Raw genomic sequence first — 20,572 nt, 5'->3', positions numbered from 1 at the left:
GGAAACTGATCAATTGGGAGGATATGCACATCAATATGGATGTTCAAGAACCATAGTATAAAGACAGTAGTAGTAGGGGAAAGGGTGACATTGCACCGGGAGGGAGAGTTATCTGGGAGCCTGTATATGACATCAACTGTGATGTAGATTTGATGGAAAATGTGATTGAGTGAACTTCAAAGGAGGAGAGCTTGCTGAGCTATGTTGAAGGATAATTGAAGTAGCAGTGGGGAACTAAAATAATTCAGATTCCCCTTACAGAACCACAATTTCAAGGGTTGTGAGAGAAGTAATAGGCAACAGTGGAGAGAATAGCCAGAAAAACGAAGTTTTCAAGAGGAAGATTGTTCTCAGTGGAGAAAGGAAACAAGCATTTATATAGCACATAAGCATTGTACTAAGCACTTTACAAAGATCTCATATGGTCCTCATAACAAATGTGTGCAATGGGTATTGTTATTATCCCCATTTTACAGTCAAGAAATCTAAAGTTTCAGGTTCAAGTGATTCACTCAGATTCTCACAATTAATAAGCATCTGAGGCTAGATTTAAATTCATATCTTGCTGACTGCAGGCCCAGTGCTCTACCCACTGATGGGTAGAGCTGGATGAATTATTTTTTTTTTCTTACCAACCCCATCCATCTTGAAAATACCCCTTCTTCTATCTAGCAAAACCTTATTTTTCTAATCATCCATGTTCACTATATGATTTATCTATGATTCCTCACTTTCACTATATACATCAAATTAACTGCCTGAATTATACTTCCACATGTCTCAATCTGGTCCCTAGTGTAGATTCATGGGCCCCCCCATAGTTTATCTCTTCATTTACTCCTGTATGGATTACTGTAATAGCCTCCTTTTCCTTGCTTCCTCAACTCTTGTCTCACCCCACTCCATCCCTGATAAAGGAACATTCCAAAATCAAATGTCTGAACTTATCATTTTCTTTGACCTTCAATAAACTCCAGTGGCTTCCTCTTATATCTATTATAAATTCAGTAAATTCAAGCTCTTCTAATTGGCATTGAAAGTCATTCACAACTTGATTCCAACCTGCCTTTCCAGTTTAATTATAAGGTACTCTATTTCATGTGTTCTTTGATCGAGTCTTACTGAGTTTCGGTTTTCCTTACATATAACATTTCATTACCATTATATGTGAATTTGAAAAAGCTGTACCTTATGCCTGGAATTTATACCCTGTTGCAATGTGTTCTCTGAATCATTAAAGAAAGAGAAAGTTGTTTATCCCTACATGAAATGATTCTGTGGAGCACTACTCTGAGTTCATGTGTTTTAAGTGGCATAAATTTTTACATCTTTTCTTCTCCTCTCTTTATTATCAGCCTACATTATTTCTTAGTTTTTGCATTATCAATGTGTACCAAGCTCCTCACCCCCTTCTAATTTATTCCTTCTAATGTTTCAAATTAAGAAAACAGATTGTTAGAATTATGTCCAGGGTAAGAATAAATTAACTCTAAATTACAGCTTAAAGGGTTTCTTGTGAGTAATGTACGTTAGCTTTAGGGTATGACATTCTTGATAATTATTTACATCTGAGGTCTTTTCTGCTTCCCTTAAGTTTCTCAATTCTGTTCTGGATAATTAGTTTGTAGGATAAGTGATCTGTGTGGTAGAAGTTTCACTGAAACTCTAGAAGAAGTTTCCACAGAATAGAAACTCATCAAAGGTAAATACTTTTTCATTTCATCTTTGTATTCCTAGCACCTAGTGCAGTACATTGCATATAGTGCAATAATAGGCAATTAAGATATGCTTGTTTGAATTACTTGAGGCTGGCATGGTAGAACAAGTTTGCAATCAGTATTACTGGGAAGAGTGAGGTTAGGGGTGTTAACAAGATAATACTGCACCACTCCCTACGTTGGCAATACTCAGAGCTGCACAAAGCAGGCCTAGAGACAGGAAGGCCAACAATCAAGTAGTGGTTTAATCAATCAGTTTCAGAGTGAGGAATGCCCTCTAAGCTGATTAAAATCACAGCTTATATACATAAAACACAAGTGGGGAAGGAGGTAAGGAAGGTGGATTATAAATAATCCTTTCCACAGCCTAAATGGACAAATCCACAAGTGGAGGACAATACCACAATTCTCTGAACATTTCAAATTTTGTTGGTGGTGACCACCTCCCTGTCCCACCCCCCAGGGCACAGAAGCTCAGTACTATGATGGGAATATGTTCTACAATCTTTGATTTGCTTCACTTTAGGTACACAAGCAAAGGAACACAGTGATTGTGAGAGCTTTGTCAAGGATTTGATTGATCATTTCAAGCTGCATTAAAAGTCTCTGACTCCCAAGTCAAAATTTCCTTAGAAATCTAAATTATTTGTGGATTCATTACACATGTCATCGATTAATGTGAAAATCATAAATCCCTTCACAGAGGGAATGCCTGAGCTTTAAAGTTCAGAATTACTGTGGAAAAAATCAACTGGGTGTCCATAGCAAGTCTTCCATTATATTGGGGGCCATTAGGATAATTAGGATCTCTAAGGAATTGTGAACTGGCCAAAGTAAGGAAATATCTAGGTAGAAATTCTCATGTGGATTAGCACTTAAGCAGATGAGCTTTGTTACTATTTTTTCTAGCTCTATAAAATAATTTTTGGTAGATTGATTGGTATGGCACTAAATAGGTAAATTAATTTAGAAAAAAATGTCATTTTTATTATATTTACTATACCTAACCATGAGCAACAGATGTTTTTCCCAATTATTTAGGTTTGATTGCACTTCAGATTAGGTGAAATAGGGAGACCCAATCTCAAGAGCAGAAACAGCAGCAAGAATTTTTATGATTTGCAATTTTGCCTAAGACTACCTCTGTTATCCTACACTATAAGTTTGCCAAAGCACTTGTAAAATGTTTCATGGATTCTTCTTCCTGACTTCTGCTATTTTTAATGCATTTCCGGATATAGAGTTTTAATAATCCATATAAAAGACTTCTGGTTTACCAAGTTAGTCGAGGTCTGCAGGAAAACAATAGTTCAAGAGGATGATTAAGCTGTTAATGGATGAGTATAAAAAATATTTTAACAATGAAATTGCAAATAATATTAGACTAGAACATTTTCTAGTATAAAATGTTTTTATAAATATATATGTTTTTATACTTTTTTTCAGATGTGATTTTGCTTTTCTACTATGTTTACTTTTGTAACTATTCCTACCTTGATCTATTTTGTTTAAATTAGTGGCTGGTTATAAAAGTTAAGTAAAATTTGGAATACTCAATTACTTAACATTGTGTCTTGTATATTACCTTTAACACCATTAAAAAGGTTACTTTTATGTTGTTTATTATGGTACTAATTGGAAAGCAAAACAAATATGAAATTAATTTAAATTAAAATTGTAGTCTATAGCAGAAAATGCAAATATTATTCCTAGCAACTAACATTTGTACAGGCAATGTGATATAGTGCAAAGAATGCAGAATTTGGAATGAGAAAATAGAGATTTGGATTCCAGAGTTAACACTACTTTCTCTCTATGTGATCTGGATCAAGCATTTGATTTCTCTTGGCCTCAGTTTCTTCATTTGCAAGAAGAAAAAGTTAAATTAAAAGGCCTCCAAGATCTCTTCTATCTCAAAATCTAATATCCCTTAAGCCAATGGGTAAATAAAGTTTAAATTATCCATCAACTAGTAAACTGTTTAAACATATTTTGGTTTAAGTAAGCATCTTGCTACCTGAAATGATACATGATACATAATGGGGGGGGGTAAGGATAATAATACAGCTAGTATTTATATATTGTTTACTGTAGGCCACCACTGCACTAAGCACTTTACAAATATCTCATTTTTATTCTTTCAACAACCACAGGAGAGAGGTATATCTATTATCCTCATTTTACAATCAAGGAAACTGAAGTGAAATGAAATTAAGCCTTGTCCAAGCTTACATAGCTGACAAGTATCTAAGATAAGATTTGAACTCAGACCTTCATGTCTCCAGGTCCAATGCTTGATCCATGGTATGATCCAGATGATTCTGGTATCTCAGACATCTGGTATGTCTTTTCCCTCATAACATACTTAGTATATTTTGAATATAGCATGTCATATGATTGCAATTCAATGTGTTGATATAGAAATATAATGTCTGCCTGTAGACATGTAGAGAAGGCATTTTTAAACTCTTTGCATAAGTAAAAGACAAAAAGAGATTCTTTTCATTGAAGAAATGCTGTTCTGTTGAATTCACTATGATTAAAGCAACTCACTGTAGTTTGAAGTTGTCCTGTTAGAAAAAGACAACTCTCATCTCTACAACTTCTACCAGTTACTGACAATTATGTCATCAGTGACAAGAGAACAATTCTAATCCTATGTCATATGATAGCTGGCATATATTTGAAGTTAATTATGATTGAGCTGTGCTACACATTACCAGTCTTTCTGGGCTTCATGCTTCATCTCTATAAAGAATTATAAAAATTTAACAAAGTTGCAAGATATAAAATAAACCCATATAAATCCTCTTCATTCCTACATATTTCTAACAAATTCTAACAGCAAGAAATAGAAAGAGAAATTCCATTTGAAGTTATTGTAGACATTATGAAATATTTCATATTTCATTTGGCAGGGAATCTACCTGCCAAATCAAACCCAGGAACTATGTGAACATAATTACAAAGCACTTTTCACACAAATAAAGTCAGATCTAAATAATTGAAAAAAAAAACCATCAGTTATTTATGGCTAGGTCAAGTTAATATAATAAAAATGACAATTTTTCCTAAATTAATTTACCTATTTAGTGCCATACCAATCAATCTATCAAAAATAATTTTATAGAGCTAGAAAAAATATTAACAAATTTGATTTAGAAGAACAAACGAATATCAAGGGAATTATGGAAAGAAGTACTAGGGAAGGTGGACTAGCCATACCAGATTTTAAGCTGTATTATAAAGCAGCAGTCATCAAAACTACTTGATACTGCTGAGGAAAAGAATAGTGTATCAGTAGAATAGATTAGGTACAAGAGACACAGTAGCCAATGACCATAGTAATCTACTGTGTGATGAAGTCAATGACTCCAGCTTCTGGGATAAGAACTTACTATTTGACAAACCTGCTGGGAAAACTAAAAAATAGTATGGCAGAAACTGGACATAGAAATCTTACATTGTAAACTAAAATAAAGTCTAAATGGGTGCACATCTAGACATAAAGGCTGATACCACAAGCAATCTGGGAGAGCAAGAAATAGTTGACCTGTCAGATTTATGGAGAAGGGAAGAATTTATGACCAAACAAGAGATAGATAGCATTATGATATATGAAATGGATAACTTTGATTGCTGAAAGGTTTTTGTACAAACAAATCCAATGTAAATAAGATTAGGAGGGAAGTGGAAAATTAGGAAAGAATTTTTACAAACAATTTTTCTGATAAAGCCCTCATTCTTAATATACACAGAGAACTGAATCAAATATATAAGAATACAAGTCATTCCCCAAATGATAAATGATCAAAGGATAAAAACAGGAAGTTTTCAGAAGAAGAAATTAAAGATATCTATAAGCATATGAAAAAAAATGCTGTAAATCACTATTGATAAGAGAAATGGAAATCAAAACAACTCTGAGGTACCACATATCACTGGTAAGATTGGATAAGATGACAAAAGAGGAAAATGACAAATGGTGAAGATGTGGGAAAATTGAATGACTAATGCATTGTTGGTGGGGTTGTGAACTGCCTAAACCATTATGGAGAGCAATATGGAACTATGCCCAAAGGGCTATAATCAAGTGCATACACTTTGACCCAGTAATACCACTTCTAGGGCTGTATCCCAGAGAGATCATACAAGTGGGAGGAGGACCTATATGTACAAAGAAATTTTTAGCCACTCTTTTTGTGGCAGCAAAGAATTGGAAATCAGGTGGATGCCCATCAATTAGGGAATATCTAAACAAGTTGTGGTATATGAATGTAATGGAATACTATTGTGCTATAAGAAATGAGGAGTGGATAGACTTCATAATATCCTGAAGAGACTTATATAAACTGATGCTGAGTGAGGAGAATCAGGAGAACTTTGTACACAATTACAAACATAGTGTATCTGTGATGACTGACTTTGATAAACTGGGCTCATCTCAGCAATGCAACACTATAAGACAACTTCAAAAGGCTCATGATGGAAAGGGATATATATCCATGTCCAAAGAAAGAACTACTGAATCTAAATGCATATTGAAGGAAACTTCTGGCTCTCTCTTTTTTTGTTTTTTTTTGTCCTTTCTTTCTCATTGTTCATTCCATTAGTTATAACTCTTCTTTACAATATGACTAATGTTTAATTTGAATGTATTTATAGAACTTATATTGGATTTCATGCTGCTTTGAGAGGGGAAGGTGGAGGAGAAGGAAGGGGAGTAAATTTGGAAATCAAGGGATTGTGGAACTAAATGTTGTAAACAAAAAGTAAATAAATATTTAAAAAAAAGAATTATAGAATTAGAAGCACTCTAAGACACCTCTCAGCTCTAAATATTAGCCTCTGTGCTGCCCATCTCTTGTTTCTACAGGACATCCCCAGTTCCTTTTGTAAGCTGTGACTCAGTTTATTCATCTAAACAGTGGCCATTATATATTACAGGGTATGTGTTAAGATAATAAAGCACTTTGCAAATCTTAAAGCACTCTATAAAGTCTTCATAAGTATCATCATTACCATTATTATTATTATGTCCAATCTGTTATTTTATAGATTAATTAAAAATTACTTTGGTAAACTATAGTACAGAGAAGGCAAGCAATTTCTCCATAATTACAAAGATAGTAACTGGCAACTCCAAAATGTGAAAACAGGTGATCTAACTTCAAATCTATCATTCTCTCAATTTTACCATATTTTCTCTAACCTTTCATCTTTCTTATTATCACTCTGTACACATTGAAAAGCTACTATAAAACAAGGAATATTTCCATGCCATTTATGAAATTAAAAATTCCTCTTTGAAAATAATAATGTGCATGGACATTGATATTAATAGTTAGATGAATGACCCACATTTATCCTTTGTTGACAGTGATTCTTGGAAATATGTAATGCAAATCTTGCTTCTCCAGCTCAACTGAAAAGAAGACTGTGCTGCATTAGGAAAAAGATGGCAGAGTAGAAGCACAAACTTGGCATGGGCTCCCACTCCAATCACTTCCAATACATGTAAATAATGACTCTAAACAAACTTTAGAGCTACAAAACCCACAAAGTGAAAGAGAGAAACAAATCTCCCGCTGAAGTAAGCCTGGCAGGCAGACAGGAAGGATCTATTTCACCAGCCTGGGAGCCCAGCACAGGCCTGTGTGAGCCATGCAGTTTTAGCCCCATGGCAGCCCTAACCAGCTGTGGCCTAAGTAGACTTCAGGAGAGTGAATCATCAGTAGCTGTGGTGGTTTCCAGACTTCTGAACCCCTAAACTCCAAAAATAAAGTAAAAGGTCAATGCAGAACTCTGTTGGAACAGGAGGAGACTGAAGAGCCTGAGAGGTGCAGTGGCCAAGCAGCAGCCACTTGGATGCTCTCAGGGCTCCTGGCCTGTAAATCATAGGGGGATTAAGTGACCATTCAGAGGGTAATCTCTCTTGCTTTGACCTACTTGGATCTGGATCATGGTCTTGGGGTGTATACAACCTCCTATACATATGTATGTATATATGTATGTATGTGAGTGTGGCATATGTAAGGGAATATATGTGTGTATATATTCATATATATGTATATTAGGGCATATGTATGTTCATGTATACATAGACAGGGCATAGGATGAGTTGAATATGAATGGGTGATATCTAAAATAATAAATTTATTTGGAGGAGAAATGGAGAGATACATTAGGGTAAATTATCTCATATAAAATAGGCAAGAGAAAACTGTTACAATGGAGGGGAAGAGCAGGAAGGTGAAAGGGAATGGGACAACCTGATTCTCATTGAATTTGGCTTAAGGAGGAATAATATACACACTCATTTGGGTATCTTACCCTACAGGAAAATAAGGGGGTAGGGATAAGATGGGGGATGATAGAAGGGAGGGCAGATTAGGGGAGAGGGTATTTAGAAGCAAGCATTTTTCAAAAGGGATAGGGTCAAAGGAGAAAATAGAATAAGTGGAGGGCAGGATATGATGGAGGGAAATATAATTAGTCTTTCACAATATAATTACTATGGAAATGATTTGGGTAACTACACATGTACAGCCTATATTGAATTGCTTATCTTCCCAGTGGGGGTGGGTGAGGAGAGAATAAGGGAAAAATCTGGAACTCAAAGTTTTAAAAACAAATGTTTAAAAATTTGTTTTTTACATGCAACTAAGAAGTAAGATATACAGGTACTGGGATATAGAAACCCATCTTGCCCTAATAGAAAGTTAGGGTGTGATAGGAAAGGATATAAGAGAGAACAGATTGGGGGTAAGGGTATTCACTAGGCTTGCTATTTTGCAGTGCGGGGTAGGGGAAAGAATGGGAGAAAAATTTGTTACTTAAAATCATGTGGAAATGAATGTTGTAAACCCAAAATAAATAAATAAATAATTGAAAAAAAAAAAACAGAAGACTGAGATGTTGAGAAGGTGACATGATGGCCATGGTCTTTTATTTAATAACAATATAATGCAGGATTTGAAACCCAGTCTCTGAAGCCAGTGTCCAAACTTCCTTATTTTTCATTCAGGTCAGGAATTTTTTTGCTTTACTTTTGTTGAGTCATGAAACTTTTCTCAGTTAATTTAAGTTCAGCAATCCCTTCTCAGTGTAATGTTTTTAAATTCAGAAAATAAAACATAAAGTGTTATAAAGAAAACTTATTGTATTTAAATATAGCTATTAAAATAGCTATATCAAGACCGTAATCTTTGAAATTTATTTTTCTAAAAAAAGATTAATTTTAAAGGTTACATTTTAAGAAACCCCAGGTACGTCTTCACTAACCTCCCAATTCTCAACTTCCTCATCCCCTTGGTTCCTAACTCATTTGAAACTCTTATCTTCAAATTATCCTCAATTTCTTAATTGTCAAATATTATACCCTCTTCTTGGGCTTCATTCTTCTGGACTTCTCTAGCATTTGACAATTTTGAAAACTCTCTGTCACACTGGATCTTTATCTGCTCTTTTCTGGGATGTTAAAAAGGATTCTAATAGGTTACTTCTCCTATCTTCACATTTTTAAAACAGCTCAAAATAAAATTTTTGAACTGATTTAATAACCTTATGTATGAAGATATTTTTTTTTTATTTTTGGAGGGCAATTGGGGTTAAATGACTTGCCCAAGGTCACACAGCTAGTTTTTGTGTTAAGTTTCTGCGGTTGGATTTGAACCCAAGTCCTCCTGATTCCAGGGCCAGTGTTCTATTCACTGCGCCACCTAGCTGCTCCCATATGAAGAATTTTAGTAGAGTGAACTAATATTTTAAAATATAAAAATTTGTACTTTCTAGTTACTGGGAGAACAACTAGTATCAATTGAGATAGAAATATACCAAGCTGTAGCAGCAAGCACCCCAAGCGCGTCCTCAGGGTTTGCTGCCCATAAAGGTTCTTGGATCTGCTTTGTTAAAGGAAAGCAACTCAAAATGGGTTAACAAGCTTACTTTAATCAGTCAGACATATATTGTTTACCTCGTTCAGGGGAAAGAGGTCAGCACCCCGAACTTCAAAGCATATAGGCAGAATTATCAAGACAGAAACAGATCAAGTAGACAGATTTCCAAACTGTGCAACCATTACATCCATACCAAACAACATCTGGGTTTCAAAGCCAGGGGACTCTCAACAACAGCTTCCCAGAATTCAGATCAAATCACAGAACACTTCTCAAAGTGAGTCCCAAAACAAAGCTACACATCAGGGCTTATATAGCCTTCTCCTGGCTCAGAGAATGTAACAACCTTATTGACCCACTGGCCAATCAAAAAGTATCTACTGAAAAACAAGCCTCCCACCCCAGGCTTCAGGTGCACTTTAGCCTAGGGGCAGGGAAGATCTTCCAAATTTGCATTCCCATTGCATTTGGCCCCAAGATCTTTCATGCCCATACCATAGACAATTTACTTTTGAATTAGCATTAAACATCTCTTAGGTCACATTTTCAAAGTACAGAACTAAAGTTACCAAAGTGGCCACTGGGCCTTAAACAAACACAAAGTACATAGCATTATTACCTCAATTGAAAACAAGAGTTCAAATAAAGTTCTCTGGGGGGGTGAGGGGTATCCTTCCCCTCACACAGCTCCAGCCCCTGCCTCCAAGCACAGAGATGGGGCTGGGCAACAAAACCAACAAGGTGGGGTCCCTGGGGATCCAAGGCACTTCATCCCACCCACCATAGTCACAAGTCCATCCTCTCCCTGGGTCCCAAACTGTGGGATGCAGCCAGGAAACACACTCAGTGCCCCTGCTTTGCTGCTCAGTTCTCATCTTGTCCTGTGGCTGAATTCCGAACTCCTGGGCTCCTTCTCCTCCCGCAGGCGGCAGCCGCTCCTGGCTTCTGCTCAGGTCCCGATGCAGGCAGCTCACCATTCCTCCTCTCAGCTCAGCGAAATCCGCATGCAGGCCATTCTTCTCTCCTGCTCCACGGTTCCACAGAATCACAGCTACCACAACTGGGAAACAAACAATTATCCCAGTCCCCATACTTTCCTTTTACTCTGCAGATCCTGTTCGTGACGCCATTTTGTAGCAGCAAGCACCCCAAGCGTGTCCTCAGGGTTTGCTGCCCATACAGGTTCTTGGATCTAATTTGTTAAAGGAAAGCAACTCAAAATGGGTTAACAAGCTTACTTTAATCAGTAAGACATATATCGTTTACCTCGTTCAGGGGAAAGAAGTCAGCACCCCGAACTTCAAAGCATACAGGCAGAATTATCAAGACAGAAACAGATCAAGTACACAGCTTTCCAAACTGTGCAACCATTACATCCATACCAAACAACATCTGGGTTTCAAAGCCTGGGGACTCTCAACAACGGCTTCCCAGAATTCAGATCAAATCACAGGACACTTCTCAAAGTGAGTCCCAAAACAAAGCTGCACATCAGGGCTTATATAGCCTTCTCCTGGCTCAGAGAAGGTAACAACCTTATTGACCCACTGGCCAATCAAAAAATATCTACTGAAAAACAAGCCTCCCACCCCAGGCTTCAGGTGCACTTTAGCCTAGGAGCAGGGAAGATCTTCCAAATTTGCATTCCCATTGCACAAGCATACATGTTTAACTGTTCCATTCATTTTGTTGTTGTTGTTGTTTTAAATGGGGATATATGGGAAAGGAAAATATATATATATATTTTTTTTTAAATTGAAAAACATAATTATATAAAAATTTAACCAAAACCTTTATATAAATGTTGAATTAATTGAAGATTGATTTTCCTTAGTAAGTCCAGTCAATACAATAATACACTTCGTCAATTTGGATCTAAATAGCGTTCTAACATCTTTTTTTTATTTATGACAGAAAGCAAATATCAAAAATAAATTTAATCTGGAATCAGGCAAAACTATGAATTTCAGTATTACAGTGTTATTCCAAGATGTTTTGAAAAATGAAGCCTATTCAATCATGTTACTCTCATAAAGTTTCATTAATGACAATCATATTATGTTTTAGTGCAAGAAAATTTTACATCAAATAAAATATTGATTTCATTTTATCTCATGCTTGAAAATTTCTGCTTTGTATACATTTCATAATGTATGTGGTAAATTAAAAATATTATATACATAATGAGTCTTATGTAAGTATATGGATGTATACACATATATGAATTTGATATATGGACATACACATACATATATATTAAATGTATACAAATATGTAAACATGCACAGATATTTTACCCCTTAAATATCAAGTGAAATTCTAGTTATCACTGATTTATCAGTGATGCCTCCCCAATTTTTTTTTCTTTAAATCTTCATGGGCATCTTTGCAATATCTACATTGTATCAGTGGGGAAGAAATCACAATAATTGATGAATTTTTTCATCAAAGTACCATGTAGCACAAAGGAATTTAAAGGATTTTTTCCATTAGGGATCAATTAATTTTCAATATAGTCATGACATTTTTCCAATTTTCAAATTTCCCTCACGCATCATTTCTGTGAGATTGTTATGCAACTTTTGAGTCAGTGTCAGTTTTAATATATAGGCATTTATTTTTTTAATGGTGTGAGAATAAATTGCAAGTCAATCAGATAAGGTTTTATTATCTTTGTCAGGGGAAATAGCGGTACTTTGGCAGAACTCTTTCCTGACAACTGTCCACATTCACTAATGGATTTTGGCAGCACTGTCATGGGATTAATTTCATACAGTAGAGTACTGTCTGTGGGCAGAACATGTTAGCTGCCTATGAATTCTAATATTCAGGTGAAAAACATCTTGCTATAATAAATTGAATCCTGAATTAATAGTCAGAAGACATGGATTCAAATCCCTTCTTCTTAGCTAGTTACAAGGTCTTTAGGAAATGTATTAGTTAATTTTGCTGAGCTTCAGTTTCCTCTTCTGCAAAATAAAGATATTATTAACACATGTTCTTCAATGTTCCCAGGGTGTTAAAAACCAAAACAACACAAGAATATAGTGTAGATAAAAACACTTTATGAATAATAAAGTGTTACGCAAGTGAAAGATACTATTGTGTTGGGGTGGCTAGGTGGTGCAGTAATAGAGCAATGGCCCTGGAGTCAGGAGGACCTGAGTTCAAATCTGACCTCAGACATCTAGCACAAAAACAAGCCATTTGACCTTGGGCAAGTCACTTAACCCAAATGCCCTCCAAAGATGAAAAAAAAAAAAAAGGTACTACTATGATAAGACCACTGAAATGTCTCAGGGAAAGTTAGTCTAGAGTTGGGAAAGATATATCAGAAAACAATTTCAGTGAGAAGAAAGAATAAGAGATCTGAAGAGAGCCCTGTAGGTACACAGTGAACTCTCCAAACATCTTAAATTTAAGAAAGATATCTAGAAAAAGTTAATGCAAAACCAAGTAAGAGAGGATTATTGTGATAATGGCATAATCCTAGAAAAATGACATGAAAAATGTTAAATCACATATCAGTTTGAGACTGATAATGGAAACTAAAGAAAACAAAAAGGCTGGGGTGACTAGGTGGCACAGTGAGTAAGAGCACCGGGGAGGACTGGGATTGGTTCTGGACTCAGATACTTAACACCCACACACCCACCCACACCCACACCCACACATACACACACACCCACACACACACCCACACACACACACACACACACACACACACACACACACACACACAACTGTCCATGTAACCTTGGGCAAGTTACTTAACCCCAATTGCTTTAAAAAAAAAAAGAAAACAAAAAGGGTTTTCTTAGCTATATTGGGAGAAGAGATAAATCAATGAAGGTATAGGACTTGTACTTGATATGGATGAGACAAGGATAACTGGGAAAAAAAGGAAACTAGAACTTCTCAATCTTAATTTGTTTTCCCCATAAAAGAGAATGATTATTACATATAAATGACAGAACATAAATGCCTATAAAGGATTCATGCCCCAAGATTAGTAAAAACATACCAAGAAAACACCAAGCTACCTTGGATGAAATCAAGTTGTCAGAAGTATCTTTACAGATTTCAGCATTGGACTAAATGTAATAAGACAAAATTCAATGAGATAATAAACAGCAAAAAACATTAGCTTTGAGTACAAAAAATAATTTACACACATCTAAGATTGAGAAGGCATGGACAGACATAAGTTTTGTTTTTTGCTTGTTTTTGGTATATTGTGTGGGGAGAGAGGAATAGAGGGTGGTTAATGGAATGGAAATTGAAGTTTAATAGGAACAAACACTCTGCTTGGGTATCTAAAAAGGCAACATGAATTTGGACTGCTTTAAGAGTGTAATGGCTTGGGGGCAGCTAGGTGAAGCAGTGAATAGAGCACTGGCCCTGGAGTCAGGAGGACCTGAGCCTAAATCCAGCCTAAAACACTTCATACTTATTAGCTACATGACTTTGGGCAAGTCACTTAACCCCAATTTTCTTGCCTACCCCCCTGCAAAAAAAAAAGAATGGAATGTCTTCTAGTATTATTAAAGATATAGTCCCACTCTAATCTGCCCATGTCAGGACAGCTACGTAGTGCACGAGATAGTGTGCTGAGACTAAAGTCAAGAAGACATCTTCCTGAGTTCAAATCTTGCTTTAGACACTTACTTACTGGATGTACGATCCTGTGCAAGTCACTTAACTTTTTTTCCTTAGTTCCTCATTTGTTAAATGAGTTGAAGAAGAAAATGACAAACAACTCTAGTATCTTTGGCAAGAGTTGGATATAATTGAAAAATGATTCAACAAAAACTCTGCCCAAGTCAAACTTTATCTGAAATATAGTTCTTAGTGCGATAGTTTAAAAATATTGATAAAATGAATGCTATCTAGAGAAGGGCATCCAGGATGTAGAAGGGTCTTGAGTCAATGACATATTTTAATAAATGGTCACAGATGTCTTTTCCAACAACTAAATTCTGTGATTCTGGGATACAGTTTGCATGAGAAGTTACATAAAAGAACTCAATCAAACATGTGTATGCCTGGAAAAGAAAGGGAACTCATTAAAGTTAATGAGGGATTATAGATCAATGGTACAAGTTTCCTATTGACTTATATTAAAGACTCAGAAGTAGTGCCTTGACAAAAGCTTGTATGGAGTATTTATGGAATATCATAGGAATCATACACATTAAAATAACATTAATTTTGATGAAATCCTTCCAAACCTTCAAAGCTAAGCTCAGCTCCTCCAGAAAGCCTTTCCTGGTCACCTAAGCAAGAAGTGATCTTTCCTTTCTCAGATCTTTTATACTACTTTTATTGTACTTGTCTTATGAAATTATAATTTTATGATAGGCATTGTGATTAAATTTTATATTACCAACTAGATCATCATTTTTTTAAGAGTAAGGTCTTTCTTTTACTTCTCAGTTGCTGTCTTCCAATGATGGTCTCATCCTAAATAAAAAAGAAACAATTGCTCCCCTAGCTGAATATTAAGATAAACACAGAAGCCAAAACATGGAAGAAGTATCCTGTATCATCCAGTCCAATAGCCAATTAGTGTCTGGGTGATCAGTTGTTCTGATATAAAATATCTCCTTAAGATAACTATTCTATTGTAATCATTAGAAATTCTTACATAGAGCTAAAATTGAACTTTAGTTCTCACTGAAGTGCTTCTAGTAGTGTCCTCTGGAGTCTCAAATTCTCAAGAGTTGAAGTTATGACTTACTAAGTAATATATTCCGGTTGTGAAAAGATTTCTAGAAATCATTGTGGTATAGGGGGAAGAAAAAAAATATAACACCAAGAGTTAGGAGTTATTAATTCTTTTCCTACTGTGAGCTAAGGCACCATGTACTATTAATTGCTTGACACTTTGGGTAATTCAATTAAGATCTACAGACCTCAACTTTTTCATCTCTAAATCATAAAATGTAAACTCCTGGAGGACAGCGACTTTTAATTTACTCCCAGTGTTTCAACATATATAGAAAACCACAATTTCAGAAAATACAAAACAGAGAAACAAGGTATGTGTCAGCAGACCATGATATGTTTCTAACAATAACTCATTTGAATTTGGCACGAAAGACAGTATCATGGTCATATATGATAGGGAAAAGTGGTACAATGTTCATGTAAATAAAAGGAAAGATACCAGCTAGCAGATGGGGGTTCAAGGCGATAATACCAATAGTAACAACAATAACACCTAGAATTTATGTAATGCTTTAAATTTTGCAAAGAACTTTATAAATATTATGTCATTTTATCCTTACCAAAAAAATGTGAGGTAGGTGTCATTTTGATCTGTGCTTTACAGATGAGGAACTTAAGGCTGAGAGAGAAGTTCTATTGAGAGAGAAGTTAGATTGGATGGAGTTGCACAGTTAGTAAAATTTCAAGGGCTGGATTTGAGCTCAGGTCTTAGTTCAAATCCAATACTCTATCTATCATGCTACCCACTGAAAGAAATAACGGAAAACCACTTGCTTGCTATGTAGATCATTTCTTGACACAAAGAAAACTGATGTTAGCTGGAGTATGCAGGATAAGGGCACAAATTTATCTGAGGAACTAAACAGATTCTGCTGTCAGTCTTCATTTTGATCTGCTATAATTATAACGGGAGCAAAGTCACAAATAGATTTTTTGATAATTGAGAAAAAAATCAAACAGATTGTCAAAATGAATTTTTAAAGACAAATTTTTGGGGGGAAAGAGGGAACACAGAAAACAAGTCTATGTTAACAGGACCAAGATATAAATAGAAGATCCAAGCAAGCTTCTGTTGGGAAGACTCTTGCTTACTAACTGTGCAAGAGTAGAGGAGGGCAGAGTTGAAGCTTCCTTGTGTTTCTATGCCTGCAATTTATCCCCCTCCTGCATATCTCTGCCTTTTTAAATTCTTCACCTTTCTAAGACTCAGCTTAGGGACCTCATCTTCCATGAAGCCTTTCTTAAGTTTACCAGGCTGCAAGTGAAATCTTCCTCCTCAAATCATTATGTTGCTTGGAATTCTCCTAAGCTATTATTTTAATCTACTTTGCATGTTCTAATTTGTGTTTTTGTCTAAGGCTACTGACTACATTATAAACTTCCCCAGGGTAAGGGTTCAGTTTCATATCCCAATTTGTGCTGTTGAGTTAAATTGTCATCTGTGTGCTGATGAAGAAACAAAGACTCAGAAATACAATAATTACCCAAAGTTACTCATCTAGCAAAAGGCAAAGCTAAAATGTCTAAATTGACTGAAACATAGAGCTTATTTGGTGGCTATGCCTTACTAGGTTGGCATGTTGAAATCTCAGGCAGCTAGTTTATAGTCAAATAATATAGAAATCAAATTTAAAAAGAGTAACAAATCTTTTTTTTCCCCCTATAAACTAACTAGGTTAGTGGAAAGTACAAAATGTTGACTATCTCAATTTCAAGTTTTCAGAAATGTATTTCACACAGTCTTTCTTGCTAATCAGCTAGGTGACACAGTTAATGGAGCACCAAGCCCAGAGTAAGGAAGAACTACTTTAAACCCAACCTCAGACATTTAGAAACTGTGTGACCCTGGGCAAGTCACAGCCTCTGTTTGCCTAAGTTTCTTCTTTTGTAAAATGAGGATAATAATAGCATCTACCTTCCAGGGTTATCGTGAGATCAAGTGAAATAATGAAAAAAAAAATTAGTACAGTGCTTGGCATACAGTAAGTGCTATGTAAATGTTAACCATTATTATTCTTGTAAATCACATAAAAAATGTAGAGATCTGGTACAGATGACAACACATTCAGGTGGACTTAAATTTGATATGGTTATTAGATCCAAAATGTAACCATGAAAGAAATAATGTCAGCTTGGAAGAATGGCTTTAATGTTATATCCAAGATCTCCACCTTTATCCCAGTGCTATTTTGCATTTTTCATCTGTAATTAGAATAATGATATGGTTAATATGGATATCTGACTGTAGCACCAATACAATGTTTACAGCAGCTATAGTGGCTGTGAATATGCTGGTGTAATTCTGAATCACAAAATATTACAGACTCCCCACATGGAAGACCAAACCAAAACATTTATTCAAATACTAGAAAGTCAAATCCCAATATTTTAAGCCAAATCCATCATAGTAAAAAAGAAATCAATACACAATAACTATTCAGGTGGCACCTCCATCCCCACACCTTCCTCCTGCTCAGGCCTTTCCACAAACGAACACCCATAGTTCTGATTACCTGCTTCCTCTCTCTCCCTCAGCTCTAACTGCTTCTGACCAACTTCCTCTGGGCTCTGCTCCATCCTTCCTGCTCCATCCCTGACCAGTCCATGGAAAGGGGATTTGAATATTTTCCCTGCTCCTTAATGGGACTCAACGAGAATACAAAAGGAGGGCCTTAATTGATGGGTAGGCTTGTTTTTTAGGAAGGCAACAGCTTTTGTCACTTTGTAATTTACTCAGTGGGTCATGAAGATTTTGATGTCCTCTGACCCTGAAGAAGGGTATATTCACTCTGATGTGAAGTTTTGCATTGAGCCTCACTTATGGGAAGAGTAATGTCATTTGGTCAGATAAGACTCTGAATAGCTGTTGAGCCCTGGCTTTGAAAACCCAGATGTTGGTGCTTCTCTCTCTGGTAACTAATTATGTATCTGTGTAATGATCAGACAGCTAAAAGGCCTGTCTCTTGGTCTGTTAAATTGTGTTATTTACTCTGCAATTTTTATCTACTTATAATTTGTTTTTATTTTCTGAAGTTCAGGGTGTTGACTTTTTCCCTGACCTAATAAATGATACACACATATGTGTGTGTTTAATTAAAGATTGTTGACATCTTCAAAGTTGCTTTCCTTTAGTAAAGCAGATCAAAGAATCAAGGAATCTGTACTAGCAGCCACCCTGTGTAAGCTAAGGTGCTTGCCATTACAACCCCTTTCTGTTCCACCTGTTCGGCAAGCTCCTTCTACCACACACTCATGTGATTCAGGCTTCCATGTGACCCAAGCAGGTCCCATGGGCTTATTAATAGATGGGAAAGATCTTCCCATTTAAATTATCATTACATTAAGCCCCAAGATCTTTCATATCCATTGCACAGGTTAATAGGACTTTAGGGGTAACTTGTGTCAACAGAACTTTACAATAGTATAACAGGCATAACACAAAATAAGCACATACAACAATATCTTATGGTGAAGCTTGAACACAAGCATCCCATAATTCCCCCCTCAAAGGAATGGGGCCCAAAATCTTGGGGTAAGGGGCAAAGATACCTTCTTCTATAGCTATTTCCTATTGAAATTTGGCATAGACCTACCTGTAATGACAAGCAAAGTAGTAATTTGCAGCTTGTTTCAGCTATTCAAGTGCCTTTGAGCCTCACCTTTGATTGTGTCAAGTCTTTGTTGGAAACAGTATATATTGTGTTGCCCTTAATGGCCCTAAAGGAATTTGGAGACTTTCCCTGCCCTTAACAGGCATAGCATCATCACATGGAGCCCACAATGGGAGGAGCTTACTGAAAGGGTGGAACAGGAAAGAGCAGAGCAGAGCAGATAAAAGATCAAACATGAGCTAGAACCAAGCAGAACTGAGAGAGAAAATGTGTGTGATGTGGGTACTCTGTATTGATTTCTCAGACAGAAGTACTGTCTGTTGTTCTGTATTCCTTTGTCAGACAGAAAGTGAATTGAGATGATTTCTCCAATAATGTGTGTAAATATTGCTGTAGCCCTGATGAACTTTGTTTTCCTAGAAACAGCCGCAATGCCTGTGAGCTGAGATATGGAAAAGGAGTGGGGAGTTGCCCACCTGTGAATCCAGGCAAGAGCTGGAAGAGAACAGTGCATGGAAGACAAGCCATGGGATTTGGAAATCAGCCTGGAGTTAAGATGAAAGGAGACTTTACTTGGGTACTCAGTGCTGACTGATGATATTGTAACTTACTGTGACCTGGGGTGGATGGTGTTTGTACTTTCTGCTTCTCCTTAAGGATAACTGGCTTAAGGATGAGTAGAAGCCAGCCTGGAGTCAAGATGAAAGAAGAATTGACTTGAACACTGAATTGACTGAAGATATTGTGACTTACTGAATGATAAATATTTTGTCTAAGACTATCTGGCCACCTTATTGTTGTTATATTATGTTCTTGTGAATGTTGTGCTTTAGTTTCTTGACTGTTTTGTTTTAGGTTATTGCTGAATAAATAAAGTTCACTATACTATGTGATTAGACTCTTAAAGTTATTCACAGCAGTTATCCTCAGGAGAGCTTGCAATACAAAAGGATTTTGACTAATACCTATTAATTTCAAGCAATCTACATTATTTTTAAATACTTGTCAGGCCCTTTCATAACTGATTCTCACCATCCAAGACAGTAAAAATTCTCCCATCCTCTGGGTGAAATGACTTTATATATCAAAGACCTCCTCAATTACCTCCCCCAACACCGTGTGGCCTCCCTGGTTCTCCTGCTTTCTTCTTAGTATGGGACAAACATCTGCCCTCATAAAAGCCTCCTCCTCTGACTTAGTTTCATTTTCCTCCCATGCATTCTCCTCCCAGGTGTCTGGGTCCACACTGGGTCCAGCCTGTGCAAGTGCTGCATGTACTTTCCTCTTCTTTTTGAGAACTAAACACACAGTAGTCTTCTCTTCTACCACATGAGATTTTTCCAGCGTGCTCTTCTAAGGGAAAGCTTGCACGCTGTAACATAGAAAGTTTCTCATGCAAACCAGCCAACTCCCTTTCTATCTGTGCTTTCTCTTCCAGCAGCTTGTCTCTGCTTTCACACATAACATGATAACTTGTTGGTAAGGCCAATGTTTCATACACATCCTGACCATTTATTTCCCTGGTTCTACTAGTATTTCTTGCAAACATCTTTATAAATCTCTGGGTTGTCCCTTCTATAGCCTTGGTTCCCAGTTTTCACAGAGCCCTGAGCTT

General features: G+C 36.3%; 1 long non-coding RNA gene across 1 annotated transcript; it reads left to right on the top strand.

Moving 5' to 3' along the window:
• Positions 1–1,512: 1,512 nt before the first annotated feature.
• LOC138145648 (uncharacterized) lies at positions 1,513–19,848 on the top strand. The gene is made up of 2 exons (XR_011164276.1): positions 1,513–1,702; positions 19,378–19,848. It is a non-coding gene; the product is annotated as an uncharacterized lncRNA (long non-coding RNA).
• Positions 19,849–20,572: the final 724 nt, after the last annotated feature.

The sequence above is a fragment of the Petaurus breviceps genome, unplaced genomic scaffold, assembly GCF_028583685.1.
Source record: "Petaurus breviceps papuanus isolate PSGF00001 unplaced genomic scaffold, PetGlider_PUasm1.0 90743, whole genome shotgun sequence".
In the NCBI taxonomy this organism is placed as follows: domain Eukaryota; kingdom Metazoa; phylum Chordata; class Mammalia; order Diprotodontia; family Petauridae; genus Petaurus; species Petaurus breviceps.
This window is presented reverse-complemented; position numbering and strand designations above follow the sequence as displayed.